Below are 9214 nucleotides of genomic sequence, written 5' to 3'. Positions count from 1 at the left end.
TTAATTATGTGTTTATAATATTGTCAGTATCTTTATGTATTAATATTCATTGTTTAAATATCATAAGTACTTTCGATGCTATGGGAACGAATTAAGCCTTCAACATGTATCTCTATACTCGTTCAACGACCAAATACTCACTTAACGACGGGTTTCGTGGAACCAATCACCGTCGTTAAGAGGGGTTCTAGTTCTACCGTACCATGTTGATGGTACCAATGCTATTCGGAACTTGATCATGTACAATTGTTTTATGAGGTTTATTTTCTGCTGTAACCAGGTTTCTATTGTGTAACCAGGTCCCCGTCAAAATTTGCATTCATTGACCCCATGGGTGTTGATCTGAACCACATAATATAAGCAAACAAATACAATCAATAATTTTTCCGATTTTTTTTATAACGGCCATCATTCTTCCCAAAAGCGGGGTAAACTCTCAACAAAATCAATAAGAGTAAATGTGTAGATAACAAACATGTATGTTAATGTATGTATATTATGCTTGCCCCAACAGTCTCTTAAGCTATATTTTGTTTGTATTTCTTATGCATAGATGATATTCTAAAACTAGAGATTTTGTACGTGGGTTCTCAAAGAAAGGTGTCCAAGAAATTGCGGTATAGCAATTCACGTATAAATCTGTATGTGCAGAGCTTTGAGTGTTACCTTCTCTGTGTGCTGGTTTTCTCCTGGTCCCACAATAACCAAAACACTCACTCATTCATGGAGTTGGCCAGGCATCCCCACGCAGCACCCTTACGAAAATATCTTCAAACTCATTGAGGCTTTCCTAAGTAAAAATAGTATTATTTTTGAATGAAATAAAACATACAAAAATGTAAAGTGATTACGTAAAAATATTTTTGTACACAAAATATGAAACATGTAAATTCAACAGCTATCAGAAAGTGTTAAATAATGTAGCGTTGTCTTCTTTATACAACGTAGGTTCAATTATAAAAAAGGAACAAAGTGAGAGATATAAAACCAGTGCACGTGCATTGTGTGTTACTCATCCTTGGGGCAGGATGTGCTCCATCGACAGCCGTCCATGCATATACAGTTGCTTCAGACATTGTACGTGGAATGCATACAATTTGGGTTTAGTGCACAGCACATTGCCGTTGACACCCAGTGTGGTGTGTGTTTAATAAAATTTTAAATCAATCACAGATATCATCTCGCAGGGTAAAACGTGCAAGCCCATGCTCTTATGCTTAGGTGGTGAAGCATGTTGATTTTGCAATGCAGACCCTCCTCTCGCTTCATCATAAAGCAACCGCTCGCTGCCTTCTAACTAGTCGCATTCTCCCACCCCCCACCATCCATCCCCGACTCGCTCATCGTCCCTAGCAACTTGGTCAGGCAGAAAAATAATTGTTTCTGACCTGTTGGTGTCTGTACTCTCCTCCCCACCCCACGTCCCATGAGATTAACTTTTATATCCCACTTGCACAGGCCTCTCTTCCCCCGTGTACCTCCCGCATGAAGCTTCTGTGACCCTGTGTGCCCTCTACCATTTAATCTCAGCATAAGCCTCTGGTATCAACAACACATATAGACACCGGTCTCATTTCATTTGCTTGCTTCATACACACTCACATATGAACCATGCTTTGGGATTATAAACCCTTTGCATTGAACACTTAGTTTTTACTCAACGGATGAGACGAATTACAGCCATAGTCCTCAGATGTGTTTTCCTGTTCTCCCCGCATTGTGTTCAGCATGATGTCCAACGTTTTGCTCCATGTGCTGGGAGCTTCTTTATAAACTGAACCCAGTTTGACATCACACTGAACCCGCGGTACAACCCAAAAACTCATTGGAGAGAGTTGTATAGCACAACCGCAAAAACATACGCAGGAATAATACATCCATGGTGTTCGTCATTTGATATCAAATCACAAAACAAGTTAGCATTGGTTACATTATATATTCCAATCGTGAGCATTATAAGATTGCTATAAACTAGTTCAAAGTAAGATGCACCGGCATTTTTGTGCAGATTTTATGATATATTGAGTTGTACAAAATCCATGAAATTGATAAATGAAACCAGTATTGATTTCTCTAATCACCCATATAGCGTATATTACACCATTCTGGCACTATGTTTATGTCAATTCTAATGTAGATATGGTAATGCAAAGCATTAAACGAATTGCACGGTGCTATAACTTCATACAAAGGACTTGTCTTTGATAAAATAAAATATTTATTATAGATAAACATACAGGAATATGTTTCGGTTGCATGTTTTTAGAAAAGGTGTATAGTAGCAAAATAACTCTTGTCATATGTCTCATTTAAATATAAATACGGTACTTTGCTTTTATTTGTTAAAGTGTAATGTTGTTTAATGCTAGTAATTACTTTTTATAGTATAGCATGAAATACAGTTCAGGATTTGAATACATAGCTGCATTAATAGCATATGTTACAATAATTAAGTATAATCAGTATTTTATGATTACAAATACACGTAAAACATCTGAACTAATACATATATAAAATAAATAAATTAAAGTAAATAATGTTCTGCAAGTTGCAAAACAAGAATTATAATTGTTCCTTACTGTATTAATCAAATACTTTTTTTTATATATTTGACCGAAAATAGATTGTATATTTGGTTTGCAAGATTGTGACTTTATTGTTGACAATTTTTTGTTATGCTCTAAAACTTACTAACCAACGGCAACACGATGTTATACAATATAAAGACACCATATCCGACTACAAGAGCATTTAGCACGTTCCATTAAAATGTAAATACCAGGAGCCATGGCTTGAGCCATAAACACTGTGCCTTGCCGGTTGACTATTATCCCAGGAAAAGAGTGGGTTGCATACAAGTCAATATACCGTGTGCAGACACACAAAAAATTCAACACAATCACGTTTCTTTGCGTGGATGAAATATTGATTCCGTCAGCTTTGCTTAAGGAATCCACCTTCGTCATATGCCCTCATCCCGCAAGAAAAGCGGAAGACTGAGCTGAGGCCAAAGGAAAACAATCTCTCCCACAGCCAATATAAACTTTGGTTAGTGCAAGTGACATTGACAGTGTTCAACGAACCTCTTGCATGGGAAGGAATGCTGTAATAGTGAGCCTGTTCAATAACCTCATGCTTACACATTGTATCTGCGTCTGTGCATTATCTCAGACAACTTCAGTTCGAGCTTGGAACTGTACTCAGAAAGTAATGTTATTATTGATCTGTATGTTTTAAATGTGCTGAGACTCGTGTAAGAGTCGAGTTTGGATGAAACATTCTTGTCTCTATTGGCATGACTGAGAAACAGGAAGCTCTGTTTAATCTCCTGGTAGTTTTTTTTATATTATTATACTGCACAATCTGGGGAGTGATTTCAAGCTGAGTTGAAGACAATTTTCCCACGTCAGATTACCCACTGCGTGTGAGCCCTGTTGCGAGAGACTAGGTGGGTCACATTCAAAAATAACGTGTGTGGCTAGAGACCAAAGTAGAGCTTCTAATATTCGAAATAAAGACTGTGTCTTGCTATATATTTCCTTTTTAGTGTACATTTACATAAAATATATGGGTATTTTAAACTGAAAAACAAACACCTTATTTACTATTCTCTGAATCATAAAAAAAAATCAATGCTTACTAAATTACTGAATATAAACATGGCAACATTTAAAATTGCCGAAATTACATTGCATAAATGGCATTGTTGTGGTGCAGTAGTTATCACACCGGACTATGAACCTGGTGACCTGAATGTAATTCCTGGCGATGGCTAACATCAGTGGTGAGTGATATCTGAATGAGTCCTGGGCCTTGTCCTTCACCAGTCCACACTAGCCAACATTAGTTAAACAACCCCTGTTACTGACACGGTGTTGGGAGGCCTTCATCCAGCAGTAGATTGAGAAATGGTTGTACATTATTTATTATTATTTTATTTTATTCCGGATGATCATCGATTTTACTGGTGGTACGTTGGCTGACATGCTTATTGACTATACAACTGCCATACTTTCTTTATTTAACCAGCATAGGTATGGTTACTAATTGCTTTGCAAATACCATGTTGTATTGAGGTTGCTCCAGCATTCAAAAGCATGTAAAATGTTATAAGGTCCCATGACATTATTCCCCACAATACTAATCTGTTGCAGTTTGCGTTGTAGCTAAATTAACGGAACTCATCAGAGAATCATATTCACTCTTACGGCACTCCTAGAGCTCCCCTGGCTATGGTGTTTAATGTTGGCCACAAGGTCCCCTTTGTGCGCCAACAGAGCTGAAATTGCCCTATGCACATATTGTGATGTCAAGAGGCAATGTGCACTGCCACTGTAAGTGACCTACCGGTGATTAAGTACATTGCTGTAGATGCTTACTTGCTCACAGCAGTCACCTTAACTTTGCCACACTTAAAAAGAAATGGCCATAAAAGTGAGCTTCCAAACTCCATTGACCTTGTATTTATTGGCATTTGTTCATGTCACGTGGAATTACGGCTTACCTAGAGGTAGCTTAATAGGCGCAGCTTTAGCTCTGTGCGTGCACATTAAGTCTTCTCTAAGACTGTCCAAGATTAGCACATTTTCTACCAGCATTGTGTTTCTGCATTAGAATTCAGCAGCCTGTAGCATTACATATTTCGAGTCTCTTGGGATTGTAAGTGTCCATTTTGCTAACTGTTCCTGTGAACCAGCTGCTTTATGCTCCACACTTATGGCACAATATCCCAGCAGGCTGTTACCATGAGGTTCACAGGCAAGTATCATGAAACACACTCGGCTGTCAGTAAGTGACTTTGAGACAATAGCCAAAGGCGAGGGAACTGGAGAAATGGTGCATATTCTAAAATCCAAACTAAGATGTAAGTGGCGATAATTTGCTTGCAATGTCTGGAAATACTGAGTTGCTAAACTGTATCACTTGCCAGAAAGTTAATGTCAAGCATGGGTGTAACATTTGCATGGCATAATATCAGACAGAATGCCAACTTGCAACATTATAGTTAATTCACCTATGGAAATAATAAATAACTTGTCAGTACATTTATTTTAATTGTCCCTTTTCCCATCCAAATTAGAGCCACTTGAGTACGAACTTGCATTGCCGTCCCGGCAACACATTTCCATATTTTTTAGTCAACTCACGCGGGCTGCCAATTTTGGCTGCAGCCCAAATTCTCAGGGCTATGTTTGCTTTCATGGAGTCACCAGAATTCTGGCTGAGCATAAATACGTAACTCAAATATGGTGTAGATAGGAACATTTAATTTTACATCCAGGGTAGTGAATGTCACGTGATGAGTTCAGCAAATCATAAATATGCCACATTTTATTCCCACTCGAGTTGTCCCTCAACTTGAGTTTAGGGAGAAATTGGGTCAACTCATGCCGACTTTAATTGATTCAAGTTGTCTGCCTCATTAAAGAGAGGTATTAGACTGGGAGCATTTGGTATTGGGTTGCTGCCCTTAACATGTTTTCTGTCGCAAACTGACCATAACACGGGCTAATTTAAGCGATGAGATTGCTCCTTCATTTAACTTAGTCACAAAATAACAGGTGGATTAAAAAGGTTAATTATATTTCATGAAGAAGCCAGCGAGAGTGTTAACACTTAAATGTATAAGTTAACTCGTTGCAACAGTTTAAGGTGAACACACTGAACTCTAGTAAAGGTGAGAATAGTGTTTCCTCTTTTATCTGGCAACAAAACAGGTGTTAAGATGTTAAAACACCAAACTGAAACATTTTCCAAGGAATCATGTCTGCATTAACCACAATATTTGTGGTCAGAATGCAAACAAAAAACATACTCTGATAATATATGCATTGTCTTTGAAACGGATTGGTCCACACCAGAGACAGCTTTCTTTTGAGCCTAATCTCAAACGGTGTTAGACCAGAGGACGCCAAAAGGCGTACGCCATATATTATCACAGTATGTTTTTTGTTTGCATTCTGACCACAAGTATTGTGGTTAATGCAGACACGATTCCTTGTAAAAGGTTTCAGTTTGGTGTTTTGTTGCCAGAAAAAAGGGGAAAACCTATTCTCATATTTTGGTACTGGCAAAGGAGGTCACATGATCTAGTAGAGGTGCTTCCTCCAGCAGTGGCACACGCAAGCAATTGAAAGGTCTGTACCCTTTAATTTGACCTTTAATGTCTTCTTATAATGTCCTTCAGGCTCAGACGTTGAGTTGTGAGTAAGGAAGCAACTGATCACGAGGCTTTTGAATAGGTGGATTATTGTAACAAATATGGAGGTCTCTGTTGTAATTGCAAAAGTGTCGGACTTGCTGGTGAGGAACTTGGGCCATATATTTTGATGCAGAATGGTTATTCATTAACGCGATAAAGACATAAATGTTTGGGGATAAAAAATGGTTGTTTGATAGTAAGAGGGCATAAGGTTAGTGGATTTATTTATTATGTCAAATAACCTTTCCATGGATACACTTACATTGTTTGTGGGAAGGCATGCTGCTGGAACAGGGATGCACGGGAGGGGGTGGAGGGGGATTTGAGATGTGAGGAGGATATCTCAGAGGGAAACTTGGAAGTGTCCTGGAAAGCTCACCAAGTGCCTGGCAAGCTCTGAGGAAGGGAGAGAGAGGGGCATTGGGTTAGAGTATGAGGAGAGGTGGCTGCTGTGAAGACATGCTCAGGGGTGGTATGAGAATCCTGTAGAGGTGGAGTTGGACACACCTGGGCAGAAACCGTGATGAATGTCACTGCAATAGATCTTAACATCACAGAGTTGCTTGCGTTGTGGCCGAAACGTCGTGAGAATTGTATTTTATTATGTTTTATTTTTATTATTTTATTATTTCCCTTCTACGTTACTTTACCGAAAGAACCAAGAAGATCACAGAGTTGTACATCATTGTCATTGCTGACAAAAACGTTGTTGAAGTTTAACTTGTCGTGGACATTATTGTATTGCTTGGTTTTCTGAGGCTTCAAACACTACATTTATCCATGTATTGATTTGTTCTCGTCTTCTGATTTTCAGGAAACAAAGATATAACAAATGTAACAATGCCCTTTTTAACCAGAAAAGCATAATAATAGTCTCAACATTAATTTTCAGGATGGTCTTCTTTTGGGATGTTTGTTCAATTCTGTAAATTATATTTAATAACACACAAATGTGTTCAAAAACAGAAAGAAGTCTAAACTTCCATGAATGCCTTGTTACCACCGTATCGCATGTGCAATGTACTCAGCCTTGTCTAAGCTCAACAGAGTTGAATGTGTGAGTGGCCACCCCAACAGGCAACAGGAAAACAATGAGACAAATGCAGATTGGTTGCCTCCCATTTGGACTAATCAGTGGCTCTGCGAGCCCATATGGAGAGGGCTTACCATTACACCATAGGAACCATCATGAGCACTAGTCTAAAGGCAACGATCATTCATATTTAAAATGTATTTAAATGAATAGAAACCCCATCACAATAGGAATGCGTGCAGGCTGGTGGTCTAAACAATAATAACTGCCACACATATGACTTTGTTGAGCTGGTAGCTTGGGCAAGACTGAGAGTATCATATATGCAATGTGGTGGTAACATGACATGCATGCCGAACATGAAGGGAGATTGGTATTCCTGCTGTTTGTGAAAATATGCGTGTATTGTGAAATCGATCTGTTTTCAGCCTGCACCCATTTTGCTGTTGTAATCGGCTTTCTCATTACTTCCAAAAGGTGTTGAATAAATCTATTAAAGAGTGGTATGTGGGGAGAAACCATAGTACCATAAAAGGGGGTTTCATTAGAATCTCTGCACAAAGATATTTTTGGATCCATTAATGCACCATGACCTCCTGACCACCTCACGGCCCAAGCCTAAAATACCTGCTATTCCCAGGTGCTCCCAAATCTAAATATTAATCAGAATCAGACCGAATAAGTTTCAGACATCTCAGAAGATAAAGGCCTATTACAAGGCAGCTTTATGAAAAAAACATATTGAAGTCTAATATATAAAGTTAATTTAATGATTGTGCCACAATTGTTTACATGTTTCAACTACCACATGCTTTATTGTCCTCGTGTCAGTTTATTATTTAACTGTACGCAGTACAATAGCCACTTCCACGGCCTCAGGGAGACCATCTCTTGCCCTTACCCTGAGGCTGCACCCATCTCCGGCCTATATAAGACCTTGTTTTCAGCAGCTTTCTCTCACTCACCTGAAGACGGTCGCTTGTGTTGCGATCAAAACGTCGTGATCTATTAGTTCTCTATCTACGTGACTTTACCGGAAGAACCAAAGAGTATGTACGCAGTATTTCTCTTCAACCATTTAATGTAAAAATAATTATATGTTATGTGTTTCCTTGCCAAGGCATTGGGTTGGACTAAGATAAAGCAATAAAATAAGATTTCAGAACCATTCATCCCTCCAAATTTTAATTTTTATAATTTTCTGCAAAACTGTGGGTGGTCTGCCCTGACAGAAACCCATCTATGGTACATCACTTGACAAAAGCATTGGTTATGGAATTAAATTGTCGAAAAATAACACATCATAAGGACATTTAAACATCTCAGATGCATTCAGAGGTTATGGTGTTCTCGTCTCGTAACTTTAGGTGAGTTTGATTCATAGATGCACATATGGAAAACAATATGGATTGTTCAGCTGAGGAACGAAAATCACTGGAATGATTGGAGAGAATTCATCCTCGAAGCACACACATTTAAAATGCATTGTGTGGCCTCTGTTACATCAAATACATGTATATTAAATTGTAGTGGTGAAATGCACGAAGATATGAGCCTGATAACCTGATATTGATTCCCAGCCATAGTTAACATCAGTTATATCTGAACTAGTCCTCCAACCCCCTTTATCAACCTACACTCACCAGCATGGTGAAGTATGGTCAAACAACTCCGATGGCTGAGATGGCATAGATCATCTTTAATCCAGCAGTAGCTTGACAAAGGGCTGTACATTGTTCCATTAAATACAAGAAAACAAACCGCACTGCTTGAAATAAAATTCATAGGCATTTTTATTGACTTGTTGAAAGCTATTCAAAATTCATTTCCTGTTTTCAATTCATGTCTGTGAAATTGCTACATTTGAAGTATGTAGATGACTAATGAAAAATTATCTTAGATTTTAACCAGACTGTTGTACAGCTTATGCAGTCTTTACAAATATTGCCTAATTTAACATTGAACTCTGCAGACTATTT

The sequence above is a fragment of the Callorhinchus milii genome, unplaced genomic scaffold (genome assembly GCF_018977255.1).
Source record: "Callorhinchus milii isolate IMCB2004 unplaced genomic scaffold, IMCB_Cmil_1.0 Scaffold125, whole genome shotgun sequence".
In the NCBI taxonomy this organism is placed as follows: domain Eukaryota; kingdom Metazoa; phylum Chordata; class Chondrichthyes; order Chimaeriformes; family Callorhinchidae; genus Callorhinchus; species Callorhinchus milii.
Note: the sequence above shows the minus strand (reverse complement) of the source record.